Source organism: Chionomys nivalis, chromosome X, assembly GCF_950005125.1.
Source record: "Chionomys nivalis chromosome X, mChiNiv1.1, whole genome shotgun sequence".
Lineage (NCBI taxonomy): Eukaryota > Metazoa > Chordata > Mammalia > Rodentia > Cricetidae > Chionomys > Chionomys nivalis.
Genome location: NC_080112.1, coordinates 19,099,033 through 19,108,417, shown reverse-complemented (window position 1 = coordinate 19,108,417; position 9,385 = coordinate 19,099,033).

Below are 9,385 nucleotides of genomic sequence, written 5' to 3'. Positions count from 1 at the left end.
AACATATTTTTATATTTTCATATCTAATATATACATGTCCAACACTACACCCAGCTGCCAAAACCTTACAAAATGTCCACCTCTCCACAGACTCCCTGGGCCTGTCCTTTCCCTAGGTTAGCCACTGGCCCTGTGTGGTTACTGAAGTGGGCATTAGTGGAAGCTGGAGGCTCTGTTCCTAGCCTCATTCTCTCTGCTTCTTGGGCGTCATTGAAGAGCCCTACCTGCTATAGGGAAGCTCAGCTGGAGTGTTTCCAGAGGCCCTGGAATGGGACTCCCTCCTCAAGAAGTTCAGGTCTCTAGCCCCACTCCTGGTGAAATAACATTAGCCGTGTCTTTCTGAATTCAGACACTCCAAAAGAGTGGAAGATAAACACCTACAATCCCCCTGAATAACCCTCAAAAGTCTCTCTAGTCTTGAGTCCCCCTGAATAGCCTTTACTCTGAGTGACCTGTGCTGAAGTGTGCTCCTCAGACTTCTCACCACAGGCTGCCAGGGAACCCCAGGGCCGCCACCGGTGCCCACTTGGGCAGTAGCCTTCTGTCCTAGTTAGATGTCTATTGGTGTGCTACACATCATAACCAAAGCCACCTGGGGAGGAAAGTGCTAATTTCATCATACAGCTTGGAGTATGTCATCAAGGAACACCAAGTCAGAAAGTTAAGACAGATGCTTGAAGCAGAAACCCCAAAGGAATGATGCTTATTGAAATGCTGTAACCCAAAATTATAAACCAAACAAACCCCTTCCTCCCCCAACTTGCTTTTTTTTCCAAATTTATTTTTTGAGACAAGGTTTTTCATTTTGACCACTCTGGCTGTCCTGGAACTCACTCTGTAGACCAGGCTGGCCTTGAACACACAGAGATCTGCCTACCTCTGCCTCTTGAGTGCTGGATTAAATTAAAGGCATGTGCTGCTACTGTCCGGCCCCAAGTTGCTTTTTGTTGGAGTATTTTATCGCAGCAACAAGAAGAGCCTAGAAGAGATATCTCTACTTAGAATAATGTGTTCTGTGTTATGGAAACTCTACAAAGTCTAAATGGCATCCAGCATTCAAAGCTACCCCTTATAGTGCTCTTGGTCTGCAGCTTAAAACTTCACCCATTTGATCCCACTTCCTTAAATTTTCTATTTTTACAAAAGCCCTTTGGGTCTGGAGAGATGGCTCAGGGAGTAAGAGCCCAGGTTGATCATCCAGAGGACCTGGGTTTCACTCCCAGCACCCACAAAGTGACTCACAGCTGTTTATACCTCCAGAGTCAAGGGTTGCAACATCTTCTTCTGGACTCCACAGGCACCAGACATGCATGTGGTGCGTAGTCCTACATGTACACCAAATACAAATAGACTCAAAATAAAAACAATACTTTAAAAACTTCACTGGCTTTAAGGTATATGGTGGACTTTGAAAATGAGGTCTTCATTTTCTGGTTCAGCTGGTTTTTCAAATAAAGTCATCTTTCGTAACACAGCACCTTGACATAGTTGGTCTATCGTGCATCCAACAGCTGCGATTGACTCCAATACCAACCATTTCTCTCAGACACTTACCATGTGACCTTGTCTGACTTGGTTCAGAAGCCTGAGATTCACACTTTCTGTTTCTCATTGGCACAAAGAGAATAACACCACTATCCAGTTCCTAATCTCTGCAGTCCATGTGTGTAGTGATATTTTGTTTATAATCTAACAAATAAGCTTGCCTTAAAAGCTTGCATGAAGATCAGGGTGCAAAGCTAAGTCACTAGTTAGCCATAGAGGCCAGGCAGTGGTGGGCCACACCTATAGTGCCAGGACTCGGGAGACAGAGGCAGATGGATTTCTGTGAGTTCAAGGCGACCCGTGGGCTACACAAGATTGAATCTGTCTAAAAGAGAAACAGAGCTCACACAAATGTGATCCCAGCACTAGGGAGCTGGAGACAGGAGTGATATGGCTGGGCAGAGAGAGTAATGTATAGCAGGAGAAGACAGGAACTCAGTGCAATCTGAGGGTTTGTAGAGAGAGCATTCAGTCTGAGGTTTCACAGAGACAGGATCTCCCCTTCGGTCTGAGCATTGGTAGATGTCTGAACTCTACCGCTCTGCTTCTCTGCTCTATCAGCTTTCACCCCTAATATCTGACTCTGAATTTTTATTATTAAAACCAATTAGAATTTATGCAACACATGTGGAACGGTATCTGGCACCTAGGTGAACTCAGCAACTGTCCTTTATGCAGAGTACATAACTCAGGGTCTCTCCTGTTGCAGTACATTTACCTACTAAGAAAGTGTACTGGTTAACTTTCATCGTTAACTTGACACAAACCAGTCACCTGGGAAAAGGCAACCTCAGTTGAGAGATTGCCTAGATCTAACTGACCTGTAGCTGTGTCTGTGGGGCATTGTCTTGACTGTTGTTTAATATAGGAGGGCCCAGATCACTCAGTTCGGTACCATCCCCTAGGCAGGTGGGCCTGGGATCTATTTTCAAGAAGCTAGGTTGAGTGAGAGTGAGAGCTAGAGCAAGAGAAGGCAGGACAGGAAGTCAAGGCAGGATCCTGAAGGCAGAAACCATGGAGGAATGCTACTTGCTGGCTCATTCCCAAACTTCCTTACATAGCCCAGGACATCCTACACAGGGATAGACTGGGACCTCCTGCATCAGTTAATGATCAAGAGACTCCCTCATGATCATGTCCAAAGGCCAATCTGATGGAGGCAATACCTCAACTGAGACTCCGTTTTTAAGTGATTCTAGATTGTGCCAAGCTGGCAGTTCATGTTAATTAGGACACCATTTCACTGTCCCAAGCATTACGGTAACAAACCATATCATTCCTGCTGCCTATATGCAAGAACTTAGGCTACTTAAACACCATTTCCCATCTTGTCTGTGTTTTGTGACGTTACTGGTACGCTCTTGAGTTTGAACATGTCTCTACCTTCTAGAGCTCACAGACGTTTTCCACATGGAGTTAATGCTCTTACAGGGAGATGAGATTGGGTTCTAGTTTCCTGCCATTCAAGTGCCAGGAAAGCAAGACATTTCAGTGTAATTTCTGAGGCTACAGAGATGGTTACATAAATGTCTCTAAGGGTCTCAGCACTTGGTTGTCACTGTGTCCTCTCCCCACGTAACTTACTGAGACCATTCCTCTCTACTTCTCTGCAGGAACTCAGGGATGGGAAATCTTGTGATGCTCACTGGGTATAGTAGGAAAAGCACTTGGGAGGCTAACACAGGAAAATCCTAAGTTTAAGGTCATTCTGAGAAACTGAGAAATTTGAAGTCCAGGTTGGCCTGTATAAAAAGCTCCCATCTTAAAAACAAAACAGAGGGGTTCGCAGGTGTCCAGGAATATGTCCCCAGCTGGTACCTTGGGCAACTAAGGAGAGGGAACCTGAAATGACCCTATCCTATACTGATGAATATCTTGCATATCACCTTAGAACCTTCATCTGGCGATGGATCGAGGTAGAGACAGAGTCTCAATTTGGAGCAACGGTCTGAGCTCTTAAGGTCCAAATGAGGAGCAGAAGGAGGGAGAACATGAGCAAAAAATCAGGACCACGAGGGATGCACCCACCCACTGTGACAGTGGAACTGATTTATTGGGAGCCCACCAAGGCCAGCTGGTCTGGGACTGAATAAGCATGGGTTGATTCCGGACTCTCTGAGCATGGCGGTCAATGAAGACTGATGAGAAGCCAAGGACAATGGCACTAGGTTTCGATCCTATAAACAAAACAGAAACAACTCCCAATAACGGAAATAAGAAGCAATGACCTGAGACCTAATAGCTCAGTGATAGAGTTCTTGGTGACCATGCACAAAGCCCCTGCCTCCATCTTCAGCAACACACACACACCTCAAGGAATTCCCCCTTTATTCTTCTTCTTACCTAGCACACTAAAATCTATACTATGACTAAATAGCAAGCTCTACTAAGTGAGAATCTGAAGTTCAGTGCCAGACGGATGATCTAGGTTGGATGAACTGCTAGCTATGTGATCATGATATAGTATTGCTGATTGCAACAGGTCATTGACTATGAAGTCTTTCATAAAATGTACCAAGTCCAATTTTACAGAAAAATAAATATACCCAGTTAAAGTGTCTGGAAGAGAGATGTAAGGTCCATTTTCCAGCACCAAGAAAGAAAGAAGGTCATGAGGGACTCGGAAATGAAGGTTTTGCAAGGAGTCGTAGGCAACAGGACATACTCTGGAAACGTGAATGAGACATCCCCTGCTAAGTCTCAGGCATTTGAATACTTGACCCCAGTTGATAGCTGTTAGAAGAGTATTAAAGGGTGTGGCCTTTCTGAAGGAAGTATGTCACTGGGGACAGACTCTGAGGTTTCCAAAGAAAAGTGTGAGTCCCAGTGTGTCCTCTCTGCTTGCTGCTTGTGTCCAGGTGTGAACTCTTAACTATTCCTGCTTCCATGCCTTTGTTTTGTCATCAAGGGCTCTAACCCTCTGAAACCATGAGCCCTATTAAATGCTTACATGTATAAGTTGTCTTGGTCATAATATTTTGTCACAGAAGTAAAAGAAAAAGAAACTAATATGCATACTTTATTCTCTCTAGGCAAAGGCCACAATCACACAACCCACTAGTCAAGCAGACACCAGCAGGCCCCCAGGCACACACAGGCTGGTGGTGCAGGCACACCCATAGACCACAGCGAGGTAGACACACAAGCCTACAGACACTTGTAGACAGGCTAGTAAAGACACAGGACAGAGGTAAAGGCTCAGGAAAAGGCTCCAACCTCTGACATAGTTATACAAAACTATTCTGACAAATAGTTATTTAATGGATTATAATATTGTTTAGTTTGGGGTCTCTAGGACATCAAGTGTTAGCTACTTTCTAAATATCCCCTGGATATTTAGGCTTATCCATCTTGGATAAAGAAAGGTATCCATTTTAGCAACATGTTGTCTCAGCATAAATTGACCATTATAGTCCTCTGTGTTTTATGTTATTTAAAACTTATTTGTGATGAGGACACCTTCGAGGAAGCTTTGGTTTTCATGCCTCGAGGTATCAGTACTTGACTGGTGGCCATGCAGGATCTGTAGGAGTTTTCTGTGAACTCATCCATTAATCTCTTTTCAGCTCAGCATTTCTATCCTGACCAATTCAAACCCTTCTACTGTGTCAACTAGGAAAGTAGTGTGAATCAGTGTTTGAGCATTTTCTCTGCATGTGATGACCCTGAGTCCCATCCCCAGTGCTGCAAAAAATATGCACAAAACAAGTAAATAGGAGAGCAGAAGAGGAGGAAGTTCCTGAGCAGGGACCCTGTAGAAGCAGAAACATGAAAAAGTACAAAGAGCTAGTTGCTATTATTGTGTCTAGGAACCCATGTCAGTTAACTGACAGTTCCAGAAGTTAGAACTGTCCATCCTCCCTCGGGCAATGGAGAACAGAGGGGTCCTGTTTCTCTTGGTGATGACATTTCAAAGACATGGTGTTCTATCCTTGAGAAAGATACAATACAAGGTAAATAGCAGATTGAGAACAGAAGTGCTTGTGGAAAAAGCCCTTGTCTCAGAAAGCCCCATGAAATTTACTGGCGTTCAATGGGAGCCCTGAATAGTGAAGGGAGGTCAGGCCCCAGGCCCCAGAAGCTGTGGGGTCTCAGATACCAAAGACATGAAAGAGAATCCTAGTGAGGACTAGTGCTCTGTATTTGTGCATGAGAAGGGCCCTGAAATCATCTCACTGATGCTGGCAGTATCCAGGTCAAAGTGGCTAAGTACTATAATTCTGTTGATGCAGGTGGATTGCAAGTGCAAGGCCTGCAAGATCAGCAGAGTAAGTTCAAGACTGGTCTAAGCAATTTAGTGAGATTCCGTATGGAAACAAAGGAGTACCTTGAGTGATACACACCAACATTTAAAACATAAACAAAATATATATTTTAGTAGCCATCCTTGGTTACTCAAGCAAGCCTATAGCCATTATGAGCTGCATGAGACTGTATCTCAAGAAAAAGTTTTAAAAAGTACACAGAGGCTGGGCATGGTGGCATATGTCTTTGATCCCAGTACTTAGGCGGCTGAGGCAGACAGATATCTGTGAGTTCAAGACCAACCAGCACTATACAAGGAAGCTGAGTGCTGGGAGTGAGAGAGGTGGTCTTTCCCAGGGAAGAGCACACCAATTGGTTATCAAGTTGAACAGCCATGAAAACATATACACAAGTAAACATTATCCAGACCGAATCAGTTTAATTTAAAATTGTAAAGAAATAGTTATTGATTGACATGCAGTTGAAACAAGCATAAATTTTGTCTTTACCTGGATTCCCCAGTTCACAACAACATCTTGTAAAAGTTGAGAATGATAGTCTAGTTCGGGTTTCAAGATGGGCACTGTCCGTGTCCAGAATGGTATCCCCACAGCTGCTCACTTACAGTTTCCCCCAACACATTCCAAGCCACTGCTATCCCTCTATCTGCCGCATGCACTCATCACTGGCAAACATCCATTTCTCTCTCTCTCTCTCTCTCTCTCTCTCTCTCTCTCTCTCTCTCCCTCCCTCCCTCCCTCCCTCCCTCCCTCCCTCCCTCCCTCCCTCTCCATGTCTATAATGCTGTCACTTGAAGACTATTTTAGCTTTTGTTTGACAGTGCTAAGCAAAGACTTTAGTCATGGCATCATGGAGTTGTGGCCTTTTACAAGTGGCACCGTTTCCACTTACAAATCATTCTGGAGAGACTAATGCAAGTTCTCCTGTGTAACAATGTTGTCCTCTGGCCTCCACACACATGAATGAATGTGGTTTATAGATTAAAAAAATAAATGCAGTCTTTTTTCCCTGGCTAACCCTGGAGCAGAGGAGATTTGTTCTCAGCTCTCTGGTCCTCGCTCGACTCCTTGCCCTTCTGCTACTCCCTCAGCTTCACCTCTTTACCCTTTCCCTCACAGTTAGGCTGTGACTGAGCATTTCCAGCCAGTGACCAGGCCACAGGAATATTCGGACATGTTCCACCCACTGTCCCTCAGGGTGACAGGCACCTCTGAAGACAGAATAGAACATGCATTTCGTCACTGCACAATCAGAGCGTGGACAGATAGACGGCAGGAATGGAAAAGGACCAGAGGGGTTAAGTTGTGATGTATGACAAGGATCCAGAAGAGAACAGGCTAAGTGGGAAAAGGCTAACTCCCACTGGGACGTAGGCAGCAAAAGACACAGTAAGAAGTGGAGACATGCTCTACACTGGAAAGTATTTGGAAAATGAGGAAGCTTCTCCAACTCTTTTATAAAGGTCAGTCTTCACTACACAGCTTAGGCTGGCATGGAACAGTATTCACCTACCTCAGCATTTGAAATGCCACACCAACATGTTCAGGTTTTAAATGTCTCTTTAAATAACTGGAGAGATGTTTGGAATTTGTTTACATTTTAATGATGGAATCTTCTATCTTCCCCACCTTCCTCATCACTGAGGCTTGCCTATATCTTCACTTGAACCACCTCTTGTTGTGTGTGTGTGTGCACCTGCAGAGGCCAGAAGAGAGTTTCAGATCTCGGATCTCCTGTATCTGGGGTCACAGGCAGTTATAAGCCATCGCACATAGGTGTGGGAGAACCAAACACTGGCCCTCTGGAAAAGTAAGTGCTCTTAACCATTGATCCATTTTTCTGAATCCTCCCATCTGTCATTTTTTTTATTTTAATTAAAAAATTATTACATTGTTTCTACTAACTTCTCTTTCCTGCCTTCTCCTCCCCTTCCCACATCTGTTCTCTGCTCCTATGTCCTCCCAAATTTTCTCCCACCTCTCTTTAACCATTGTTATATATAGATATGAATGAATAAACAAATATAATTTGTCACTTAATCTTTGTTCATTTTTCTCTTTTTAACATAAATTTAAAAATTGATTCTTTGGCAATTTCTCATCATGCACCACAGTACCACTCATTTCCCACTCTTTCATGTTCAGGCTCCACCTTTGTAGCCTCCCCCCCAAAAGAAAAGAAAACCCCACTTTGCTCCTTCATTCTGCCCACCTCTGCCTCTCTGTCACACATTTGTTTGGTGTAGCAAAATAAGACTAAGCATCTCCCCTTGTATTAAGTCTGAACAAGGCAGCCCTGTATGAGGAGTAAGATCCCCAAAGCCAGTAAGCATCAGAGATAGCCCCTGCTCTCACTGTTAGGAGTCCCACAATAACACCAAGCTAACAATTGTCAAGTATATGCAGGCTCCCTGGTTGTTGGTTTAGTCTCTGTGAGCATCTATGAGCCCAGGTTAGTTGAGTCTGTGGGTTTTCTTGTAACATCCTTGAACTCTCTGGCTCCTACAATCTTTCCTTCCCCTCTTCCACATAATTCTCCAAACTCTGCCTGATACTTGGCTATGGGTTTCTGCCTCTGTTTCCATCAGTTGCTGGATGAAGCCTCTCTGATGACAGTTGGGCTCCTCACCAATCTATGCTGCATATAGTGGCCAGCAAGAGGTGGAGCCAGATCTCCCAGAGCCATTGAGGGTCGGAGAATTTGTCCTTTCTTGATTCCCAATTACTTACTCTATTCTCATTCTGAATTTCTCAGAGTGGGTAAGATTTGTTTAACAGATAGAACTTTTTGAATGGAAGTCATTGCAACAATGCTCATGATTATGGGCTCTGTGTTCTTTGGTCAAGGAATTCTTTCCCATGCATTATACTCTGAATAGGTTTGATTAACATGACACAGCTAATGTTTCTCTGGGAATAATGATCAACTCCAGATGGCATGTAAATCCCAACCCACCTCTACTTTGCTCTCACCAGGGCAGTCAGTTGGGTTTTACAGTGGGAAACAATTGATAACCCTCTAAAATGGCTATTGAGGAGTCTCTTTGGTATTGAATGGCTGTGTGCTGCAAAATTATGCATAAATAATTACTTTTCAGACTAGTAGTGGAAGAGACATAATGTGCAATGCAACGCTCCTATCCTCATTGTATCTGACATCGTACAAGAGGAATATCAAGATGGATACAATATCCTGCCCAATAGAACTCAAGAAAATCAAGTGAAGAAACACATACTGCACCAAAAACAGTTGCAATGAAGACTAGTTTAATGACTCAAACATGAGAGTGGCTTGCAAGTCTGCTTCTTTTTAAAGCATGTATTTCAAGTAGTCATAAGTAACTATTAATTTCACCAAGAACACTCTACCCTGGAAAGGTACTTATGTTATAGTCCAAACCCATTCAAGCAAGTCCATATCATTTCTGGGCCGCCCCAGCTGCCTGTCAATCAAATATAACAGTATGTTATTAGACTGGTTGCGGCCTTTTAACTCTGTGGACGAGACTGGCTCCTTGATTGGTTCTGGCAGGCTGGAACTGGCTTCAGACTTTTCTTTATCCATGACAGGTGTT